The 9,850-nt window shown below is 52.8% G+C and overlaps 1 long non-coding RNA gene across 1 annotated transcript; it reads left to right on the top strand.

Annotated features, from left to right (window-relative positions):
- The first annotated feature begins 4,497 nt into the window (after positions 1-4,497).
- LOC107195450 lies at positions 4,498-9,844 on the top strand. The gene is made up of 3 exons (XR_001516584.2): positions 4,498-6,771; positions 6,892-8,043; positions 9,123-9,844. It is a non-coding gene; the product is annotated as an uncharacterized LOC107195450 (long non-coding RNA).
- The last annotated feature ends 6 nt before the right edge of the window (positions 9,845-9,850 follow it).

Here is a 9,850-nt window from a genome sequence, read left to right as displayed (position 1 = left end):
CGGCCGCTCCAGCCCGCGCCGCGCATGCGCCTGCCGGCGCGGCCCCTCCCCCTCCCGTCTCCTCCGCGGGGGCCGCGTTAAAGGCGAGGACCCCAGACCCCGGCATTTTTCTGTCGGCCCAGCAAGGCTGGGAAGCTCGGTCTCCACTCCTTCCCCAACCTTCTAGAGCCACCTCTAATAGCACCATCTCCTGTGTGCTCTCCCTCACTCCCCACGTTGCCCAGCCCTGGGTGCTGGGCGCCTGCCCTGTGGTCTGGCCGGGCTCCCAGTCCTTGTGTCTGAAGGCGATTGCACATCAGCTGAGCAGGGCTGCTAGAAACCATTCCCACTCCCCCAACTGAAAGCCCAGAGACCCCGAGCAACCCACAGGCAGCCCATGGCTCCTCAGCCTGCTCTGTGCTCCCTCCCAGCCCCGCCCCCCAGGAATGGGAAGCTCCCAACAACCCGACAGCAGCCTGGCTCACTGTCGGGTCACCCTGACAGTTGGAGCTAGACTGGCTTTTAGGGAGGATCCTGCCTCTTGGTAACCCCCGCCCCAGGCCCAAGGGCCACCCACACAGCCAGGTGTCCTTGTGCCAGGGGCCAGCCCTCAGAAACTGGAAGACAGGCGTTCGCAGGCGGAGTCTTCCTTTCCCCAGATTAAACACCCGCTATTTCTTTGGTTGTTCCACATCTGACATGGTGTCCAAACACCCCATACACGGGCAGTGGGCCCATACACGTGTGCCCTAATCCTCCCAACCCCTGCTAGGCGGGCCTTGCCGTTCTCATGATACATTTAACAGAGACTGAGGCTCTGAGATCCCTCAGCTGCCAGAAGTCAGAACCGGCGGTCTGACCACTCTGTTCTGCCACCCATCACATACCGCCCATCCCTGCTCCCTGGGGGCCCTTCCTAGGCAAAGCCGAACTGGGTAAACGGCTGCTACTGCCAGGGAGTGATGAATGAACACCTAGGCCAAGGTGCCAGGGACCAGGGCAGTGCTGGGGAGGTAACGCAGAGCTGGTTCTCCGAGGCTGGCCGGCAGCAGCTGAGACTCACGGGGGGCCCTGAGGGGCAGAGAACTCCAGGCTCCTAGGAAATCTGTGGGGGCAGGTTCCCAGGAGAATAGACTCTTTTGTCTGCAGAGTGTGATGTGCCAGGAGGCCCAAGGTGATTAAATAGGAGGAAGCAGTGGCAGGTGGGCTTCCCCAGAGACCCAGATCTCAAAATCCCCAAAGCAAGTCATCTTTGGGGGTTGAGGAGGCTTTCCAGCCTTTTTTTCCCAAGAGGTGGAGCTGCCTTGATCTTTCTCCTGAGGGTCCTGGGGAGAATCCTGACAGTGGCCATTGGCAATGAGAGGGGTACTATATGCACAGTAAAAGGGGAAACTGAGGCCCAGGGCCCAATTCTCAGACCAATCAGCTGGGATCCCTCCCTGCTCCAACTCAGCAGAGTTGCCCCCTTTTCCCCTTGAGTGAGCGTTCCCAATTGTGCATCTCAGTTTTCCTAGCCCAGTGCTCGGCAAAGGCATTGTCGAAGGGAGCAGTCAGGGCCACAGGGAGCAGAGGGTGCTCTAGGCTGACAGCTGCCACCTCATCAAAGGGCACTCTGTGTGTATCTGGCAGGCAGCCCTGCCCGTGCCCACCCGCCCGCACCCAGCTGGCACAGGGGCTCCTGAGCTGGGAGCAGCAGCTCAGCCTGAAGCTCGGGCTCTCAGCCACACGTGCCCATCGTCTCGCAGGCTTCCTCGGCCACCCTGGCCCCTCCCACACTGAGCATTCCTCGCCTCCTTCCTGCTCTCCTACTCTGGTTGGACCCTTACTGCCCATTCTGTTTCCTCTCCCCATTTCTAGGTGCCCAAGCCGGAACTGGATGAGCAGTGAGGAAAGATCCCTTCAACGCCCTCTGGGGTACAGGGAAATGGAAATGCGGGGAAGGGGTGCAGCCGGGGCAGGACCTCTAAATCGGCTAGTCCTTGCTTCCAACGGACCCCCAGTGACTGCTGATGGCTGCTCACTCAGGGAGGACATCACTAATTCTTCCCTTAGCACAGGAAGAGGGATCTCTGGCCAGACCCTCACATGTTCCAAGGGATCTCTGGCCAGACCCTCACATGTTCCAAGACCCTCACAGCCAAAGGAGCTCCATTGGGGCACTGTATCCCTCTCCCCTGACACTACTAGGTGTCTGTGAAAGCAGGGATGCTTCTCCCTCACCAACCTGTGCCACCCCCGCCTCTCAGTAGGCAAATGATTCCAGGCAACTCACTCAGTCCTGCAGACAACAGGCTTTGGGGGCCTTGCCACTAGCAGTTGACACCAGAAGCAACAGCTGGGCTGCTTGAGCAGGCACCAGCACCCTAAGAGGGTCCTTGAGGGCTGACCAGGGCCCCAGGGAGACAGGGTTATTGTTTTTCCTGGCACTGGGAGGGAAGGGAACTTGGACATAGCCAGAGTAAATCTGGGCAGAGACAAACTTCATATCCAGCTTTCTGGCCTCTGCCCCCTGCGCCTTGCTATGTCTAGTGGGGCAGAGGCCAGGGAGGTGGCTCCTTCTCCTCCCAATGCCAGGGGGAACCGGGGACCTCTCTGGCAGAGGAGCCGGTGGCCCAAGAGAGGGCAGTGAGCTTTCGAAGGCAACTGCAGGCACTGTGTAATAATCCTGCGTCAGCATGGTGCATCTGTCACCACTGATGAATCAACACTGATCCATCCTTATTAACTAATGTCCACACTCTACGCAGATTGCCTTAGTTGTTCTCTACTGTCCTTTTCCTGCTCCAGGGTCCCATCTAGGATCCCACCCAGGATCCCACATTACATTTAATCATCATGTCTCCTTAGGCGTCTCTGAGCTGTGACTGTTTCTCAGACTTTCCTTGTTTTCGATGACCTTGACAGCTCTGAGTGCTGGTCAGAGATTTTATAGAATGTCCCTCAGTTGGGATTTATCTGATGTTTTTCTCATGGTTATACTGGGGTTATGGGTTTGGGGGAAGAAAACCCCAGAGATAAAATGCTGTTCTTATCACATCATATCAAGGGTACATACTATCAACATGACACATTGCTGTTAATGTTGACCTCGATCACCGGACTGCCATAGTGTTTGTCGGGTTTCTCTACTGCGAAGTGACGCTTTTTCCTCTTCTTTCTGTACTGTACTCGAGAGGAGTGAGGAGCCACGCTCCACGTCCTTGAGGATGTGGTATCTACATAAACTACTTGGAATTCTTCTGTATGGGAAATTTGTCTCTTCTCCAATAATTTATTTATGTATCCAATAATTTATTTATATCAATGTGAATTTATGGATATTTATTTTATTTTACGGTTTGGATTATAATTTCCTATTAGTTTATTTCCTTGTTCAAATTGTTCCTGCTTTGGCTATTGGGAGTTCTTTCAGTTGGCAAATAAGATTTTACAAGAGAATCTAGAAATCCAGATTGTTTTACACAATCTCTGGATTTTGAAAAATCGACTGCTTAAACTGAATGAAATGCTTCCACAGGCCAACCCTTGGCAGCTCTGGGCTCTGGAGTCAGATTACCTGGTTGGAATCTCGCTCTGCTGCTTCCAGATCTTGTGCATGTGAGTTAACCCGCCGGGAGCTCGGTTTTCTTACCTGTGAAATAGGAGGTTAATACTCACTGGGTATTGAGGAGATTCGTTTGAACGACTCAGGTAAAGTTTGGGGCACGGGATCTGTCAGAGAATCTTTAAAGAGTAGGGGCCATCATTGCCACACGCGTGAGCCAGGCATGGCTAAGCAACTCCCTGTGGAGGGCAAGAACTGAGTTTGTTTTGGGAAGGCCTATAAGGACACTTTGGGTTTGGGGGGACCCTGCGAGCTCTGGAGTGAATGAGAATGGGAACTACCTACCCACCCCTGGTTTTCGATGTGAGAGTTTAGCTCTACTATTCTGGAGTAGCACCACATCAACAAGTGGGCGAGAACTCAGAACTAGATGTTCTGTTTTACTCACTCTAAAATGTGAATGACTACCTCTCCCCAGGAAGGCAAGTCAGACTGGCACAGAAAGAGAGGCTGAGCTTAGTAGAGTGGGTGGGGAACCCGTGGTCTGCCAGGCTAGATCTTGGGGTTCAGTCATAGCACCACCTCACATCCTGTGACCTTAAGTGAGTCCAGTTTCCAACATCCTTGAGGGTAATTTCACAGTATGGTCAAGGCTGAGCCCTGGGCACTGGGCCAGGGTCCCTCCTTATCTCTTCCCCATGCACAGAACCTTGGGTGTGCTCTACCGGGGGGGACATCTGGTTAGGGGAGGGGGTAATGTTCAGGTCATCAGGCTACTTGGTACAGAGGGAGACCACCATCCCTCAGACACTGGGGCTTTAGGACCTGGTGGCCGGGGGGGACATCTGGTTAGGGGAGGGGGTAATGTTCAGGTCATCAGGCTACTTGGTACAGAGGGAGACCACCATCCCTCAGACACTGGGGCTTTAGGACCTGGTGGCAGAGGAGAAATGTATTAGTTTCTTATTGCTGCTGTAACAAATTACTACAAACTTAGTGGCTTAAAGCAATACAGATTTATTATCCTACAGTTCTAGAGGTTGGAAGTCCAAAATGGATTGAGAGGGCTGGTTCCTTCCGGAGGTTCTAAGGGAGAATCCCTTTCCTGCCTTTTTCGGCTCCTAGAGGCCACTCACATTCCTTGCCTCATGGGCCTGCGTCCCTCTGACCTCTGTTTCCATCATCACATCTCCTTCTCTGACTCTGGCCCTCTGGACTCCCTCTAATAAGAACCTTGTGATGACAGTGGGCCCACTCAGATAATCCAGGAAAATCTCCCCAGCTCAAGATTCTTAATGTCATCACACCTGCCAAGCATTTTCCTTTGTAAGTTAACCTACCCGTAGATTCCAGAGATTTAGATGTATATAGGGGAGACCCCTGGTTCCTCCAAATCGCTCCCGCATTGGGCGCCCTGGCCTGAACCGCCACCATGGCTGACTTGGGCCAGACAGGAATCCTCTCACTCAGTTCAAGCAGCATCAGTGGCTGTGCATGGGAACAGATACGAATGATGTGTGGCTCTAGTACGCAGTCTGGCAAGACAAAGCAAAAATCCCAAACAGGCCTGGACTCTTGGACTCAGAAATTCCAGGAATTTATCCTAAAACATGCACTCACAAGTAGCCAAAGATATACATGCGAGGACAAAACTTGTAGCTTAATGATCAGCAACACATGGGAACAAGTGACATGTTCAATAACGGGCACCAGTTAAGTGACGGGACATCCGCATGACAGAATCCGGTCCTGGGCAGCGTGCAAATGACATGGAATGTTTACAATATATTGTCAAGTGAGGAAAAAAGAGGCTTCCAAATAATAGGCTCAGATGGATCCTATTTTTATAAAATTCATATATGTATATTTATATCATATATTTGTATCGGGAAAAGTATGGAAAAATAGATACCCAAATACCATCTGTGGTCACCTTGGGGTGGGGGTAGGACTTTTTTCACCACTGTGTCATATTGGGAGAGGGCCTACTGGGTGCTCGGTCCTTGCTGTGCCTGTCAGTGAGCAGGGCTTTTTCCGTCTTCGTGGATTAGAATTGCACAGGATATTTTTTTATAGGAGGAGAGAGGCTTTTGGAGTAACTAAAATTATTTTCTCTCTTTTCCGATGTTCGTTCTCAAATGAACATTCATTTCTTGTGCATTTTTTTACATTAAACCCTTCTTAAAATTGCGGTCAAACATATATAACATGAAATTTATCATGTAAGTGTGCAATTCGGTGGCATAAAACACCTTCACAAAGTTGTGCAACCATCACCCGAACTAGAACTTTTCTCATCCATTTCTAGAACTTTTCTCATCACCCGAAACAGAAAATTTGCCCCCATTAAATAATAACTCCTCTCTCCCCCTCCTCTAGTTCCTTGCAACCACATTCTACTTTCTGTTTCTATGAATTTGCCTATTCTAGGTGCCTCATGTAAGTGTAATCATACAATATTTATCTTTTTATGTCTGGCTTATTGCATTTTGCAAATTGTTTTCAAGTGTGATTTTTTTTTTTTTAAGAATGCTTTTTGAGGGGAAAATGCAACTGTCAAGTTTTAGAAAATGCAAGCCACCCAGGATAGGTTCCCAGGACCCTCTGGAGGCTAGAGCAAGGGTCTTTCCCAGGGGCTGATGCCACATGAGGCTGGGGTGGGGGGGATGCAACTGAACAGTAAGCAGAAAAAGGCCCTGGGTCACACACACCAATCCATGCAACCCTGTCACCCCTGAGCAGGCAGGAGACAGAGAGGAAGGCATTTGCCAGGGGTCCTTGGCATTGGACAGCTGATCTGTACAGAATTGCAGGCTCCCAGCTCAGGAACCTGGCCACTGGAACTCCTGGCCTTCTAGGATGTTTGTAAACACCCAGAGACCATAGCCCCTTCCAGGAATAGGCCTGTGTTCTCAGTGACTGTGACAAGTGGAATTTCACTCACCACTGGAGACAATCCCCAAGGCATTGTGTTTCTGAATCCAGGGATGAAACTGCCAGCTGAATAGTATACATTCTCTAAATTATTAAAGAGCCTGAGAGCGGCTGCCACATTGGGGTCCCTGGTGCGAGTCCTCAGAGCAGCAGCTGAGTTCTTGGCGGGACAGGACCATCAAGCGCCCTACCCGTCAGCTGCTCTGTGGCCTGGAGGCCAAGGGTCGGCCCCAGGGGTGCTGGGAAAGTGTCCTTGCTCCAGGGAGTGAGCTGTCCCTTGTGACAACAGGAAAGAGCTCACTGCAGAGAGTGAGGTCTGCACTAGGCTCTGTCATCTCTGACCTCCAGTGGCAGGGCGGGTGTGGGTCTGGGTGCCAGGCTGGCCTGGGTCCGTCCTTCTGTGTGAACTTTGGTTTGATATTTATATTTTCTAGGCGTGTTTCCTCCTCATCTGTCAAATGGGGCTTAATAGAGCGGAGAAGCCCCCACTGCTACAGGGAGTCCGTCCCTCTCATTCCGTGAGGAAACCCTGAGAGTATGCAGTTCTGCGCCCTCGTTGGATGTCCCTGGAGGATCGGGATGTGAGGCATGTGAGGGCTGGTGGGGACACAGGATGCATCTGCCAAATGCTGCTGCTGTCAGGATGGCTGACCCAAATCTCTCCACCAGCCTGCCTTTCCTAGCTCCGGCTTTCTACTTCCTGTGCTCTCCTCAGGCAGGAGACACCTGCTCCTCCTGAACATGCCCCTGTGGGTGATAAAGATGCTGGAGGCTGGCCTAAATTCTGGCTTCGAGGGTACCCTCAGGCAAGTTCTTTACACAAGGCCCTCAGGCTCAAGGTTTGACAAAAGGAATGGCTGGCAGAAGGTTCTAGAAAGGTAAGACTGCACATTGTCTGTCTGGATGACAAATTTTCTGAATAGGATGGAGCGATGATGCTCACAGTGGAACATTCATCAGACTCCACAATGAGACCCAGAGACACTGTGACACATCCAGATGGAAAAGCCTTCTTGGGCGCTGCCCCCCTGGTCCACCTGCGTGGTGGAGGCTTCCCAGAGGAGGTGGCACTGGACCAGGAGCTTGATGGATGAGTGAGAGTTCAGGGGGCTTGTATGGGCAGCAAAGCCAGGGTGGAGGTTGGTCCCTCCACATCCGGTCCAGTAGCCTGAGTCCCATGTGTTGCTGGGGACACAAACCAATGTTCCAGAAAGCAGAGCCCAGTGGGGAGGCCTGCGTTGAAACTCTGGCTCGCCATGCTCTGCCCTGGGCCAGGAGCCCCCTCCAGACCTCGGTTTCCTCTTCTGTGCAATGGGGCAGCTGTGCGGGGTGCTCAGAAAGGGTGCTGGCGAGATCTGGGTGCAGCTGCCTCGGGATCCACCTCTGTTTCCCTGCCCCCACCTCTATTAACGAATCTCTCAGGATATTCGAAGGCATTAAGACCAGTCTTCTGCTGGGCACCTGTCTCCTGGAGGAGACCCAGATCTGTGGAGTCTCAAGTGAGCAGACATCTATAAAAAAATATGGTGTATCTCATGTGTGGAAGACATTGTGGGGGTTGTCATCTCCTGGAAGCAGAGCCTGAGGTGAGGATTCTTTGAAAATAGCTTCATGAGGAGCAGGAGGGGGCTGGGGAAGGTCTGAACAGGGAAATGGCTCCTTGCTGTAACTTAGCTCCAGCAGGGGAGCTTGGAGTGTGGGTTGCGGCCCACTACCAGCTCCGCCTCGGGGCAGGGGCTGGGCTGTTAGGCTCCAGGTCAGCCGCACCTGACTGCTGCCTGGCCTGGGGTGGGGCATAACCTCTGGCCAGGCAGGTTCTGCTCTGCCGAGGGCAATTTTCCAGAGATGGGGCCAGTTGTGAGCAGTTAGCAGCCAACTCTCCCAGCAGCCGGGGGATGGGCACACCTGAGAAAAGGGGTCTGGGCCGGTACCTCCAGTGTCCTCCACTGAAGTGGACAAGTCAACTAGCCTACTAGCCTATAGCTCTGCAGGTTCTTCTGCCCTTAAGGAGCCAATAGCTATTAAATATCCTGTCCTCCTGGGCCCTTGGGCATGTCTGGAGACTTACTTGCAGAAAGGCCGTAAATATAGGTGGGGATGGACTCCCAGACAATCTGTCTCTTTGCCCCTCCCCCAGCCCCTAGCATCCCTCCATCGCCCACTCAGTATCCTTCTCAGTGTCCTGGGACACTCCAGGGAGGGAAAGTCTCAGCCCATACCATTTCCTGCTTAGGAGGGAGCCCCAGGGGAGAGGCAGGGGCTTTGCTGAGGCATTGCAGAGCTGGGGGCTGGGACCCAAGTCCTCTGTCTTCCAGTTCTTTCCCCACCAGGGAGAAAGCCCATGACAGACCCCCTGTTAGAAGGAGCAGCATTTTTGGGGGGTGGGGGGTGGTGAGGGTGAGGAAAGCTCCCTTAGTGAGCAGAGGCAGGCTCCCTTCTTACTCTCTGAATAACCCAGGCCACAGTGAGACTGAGGAACAAGGGCACGGCAACCCCTGGGCCAGCTAGCAGCCTGGAGGGAGACGAAATGCCATGACTCGGCTTGGGGTGGCGGAGACCTGGGCCGATGCCTGAGAGGTTCTGAATGGTGGGGTGCCGTTCTTGCTACCAGTGTCTCAGGCTCTTGAGAAGGATGCGACTTTTGATTTAAATGGTTTCTTCCTAGATAATTCCTTCATCCATCTACAAGGAAGGAATTGTCATCCGCCCTGAGGCTTACTGTGACCTAAGCATCTCATCCTGTGAGGGCCCAGGGTCTTACTGTAGCTGGCAGCATGGACCAGTTCTCCAATTACAGACACAGGAAACCAGGCCGGCCCAGCTCTCAGACTGCACCACCTTCACGGGCTCCCTCTTGACCACGAACGCACTGAATGGAGCAATGTGCCACAAGACTGGTCTGTGCTGCTTCAGAATTGTCAAGAGGCACCCCCATTTTACAGAGAACAAAAGTACGGCTGCCAAACTTACAAAAGAAATGATGGTGCCAGAACGAATGCCTGGGGCCTGAACCGCAATCTAGAATCCCGTGTGCAGGTCCGACGGTCCCCAGTCAAGACCATACGGTCCACCTGCAGGACGCACAGGGAGGCAACTGAAATGAGAAAGCGGGCAGGCAAGTGATCGAGAGGAAGAGGGGCTTTAGTTTGGGAGGAAAAAGGCAGAGAGGGGATGAGATCCAAGGCTACGGGGTCATGAACAATGGTATCAGGCAAAGCTGGGCCTGCTCACCAAACCTCAGAACCACTTGGGAAGCCTGAGAGGCGTGAAGTGAAGTCCCGCCTCTTAACTGAACAAAACTCACTCCTGAGTGGTGGCAGGAGGCATGGACTCAGAAAATGCTTAGAGCAAGTCGTAAATGTGCCACAAAACTAGGTTGTGATGAGTCAAGAG

This window comes from Pteropus alecto, unplaced genomic scaffold (assembly GCF_000325575.1).
Source record: "Pteropus alecto unplaced genomic scaffold, ASM32557v1 scaffold123, whole genome shotgun sequence".
Lineage (NCBI taxonomy): Eukaryota > Metazoa > Chordata > Mammalia > Chiroptera > Pteropodidae > Pteropus > Pteropus alecto.
Note: the sequence above shows the minus strand (reverse complement) of the source record. Positions and strands in the feature narration are given on the sequence as shown.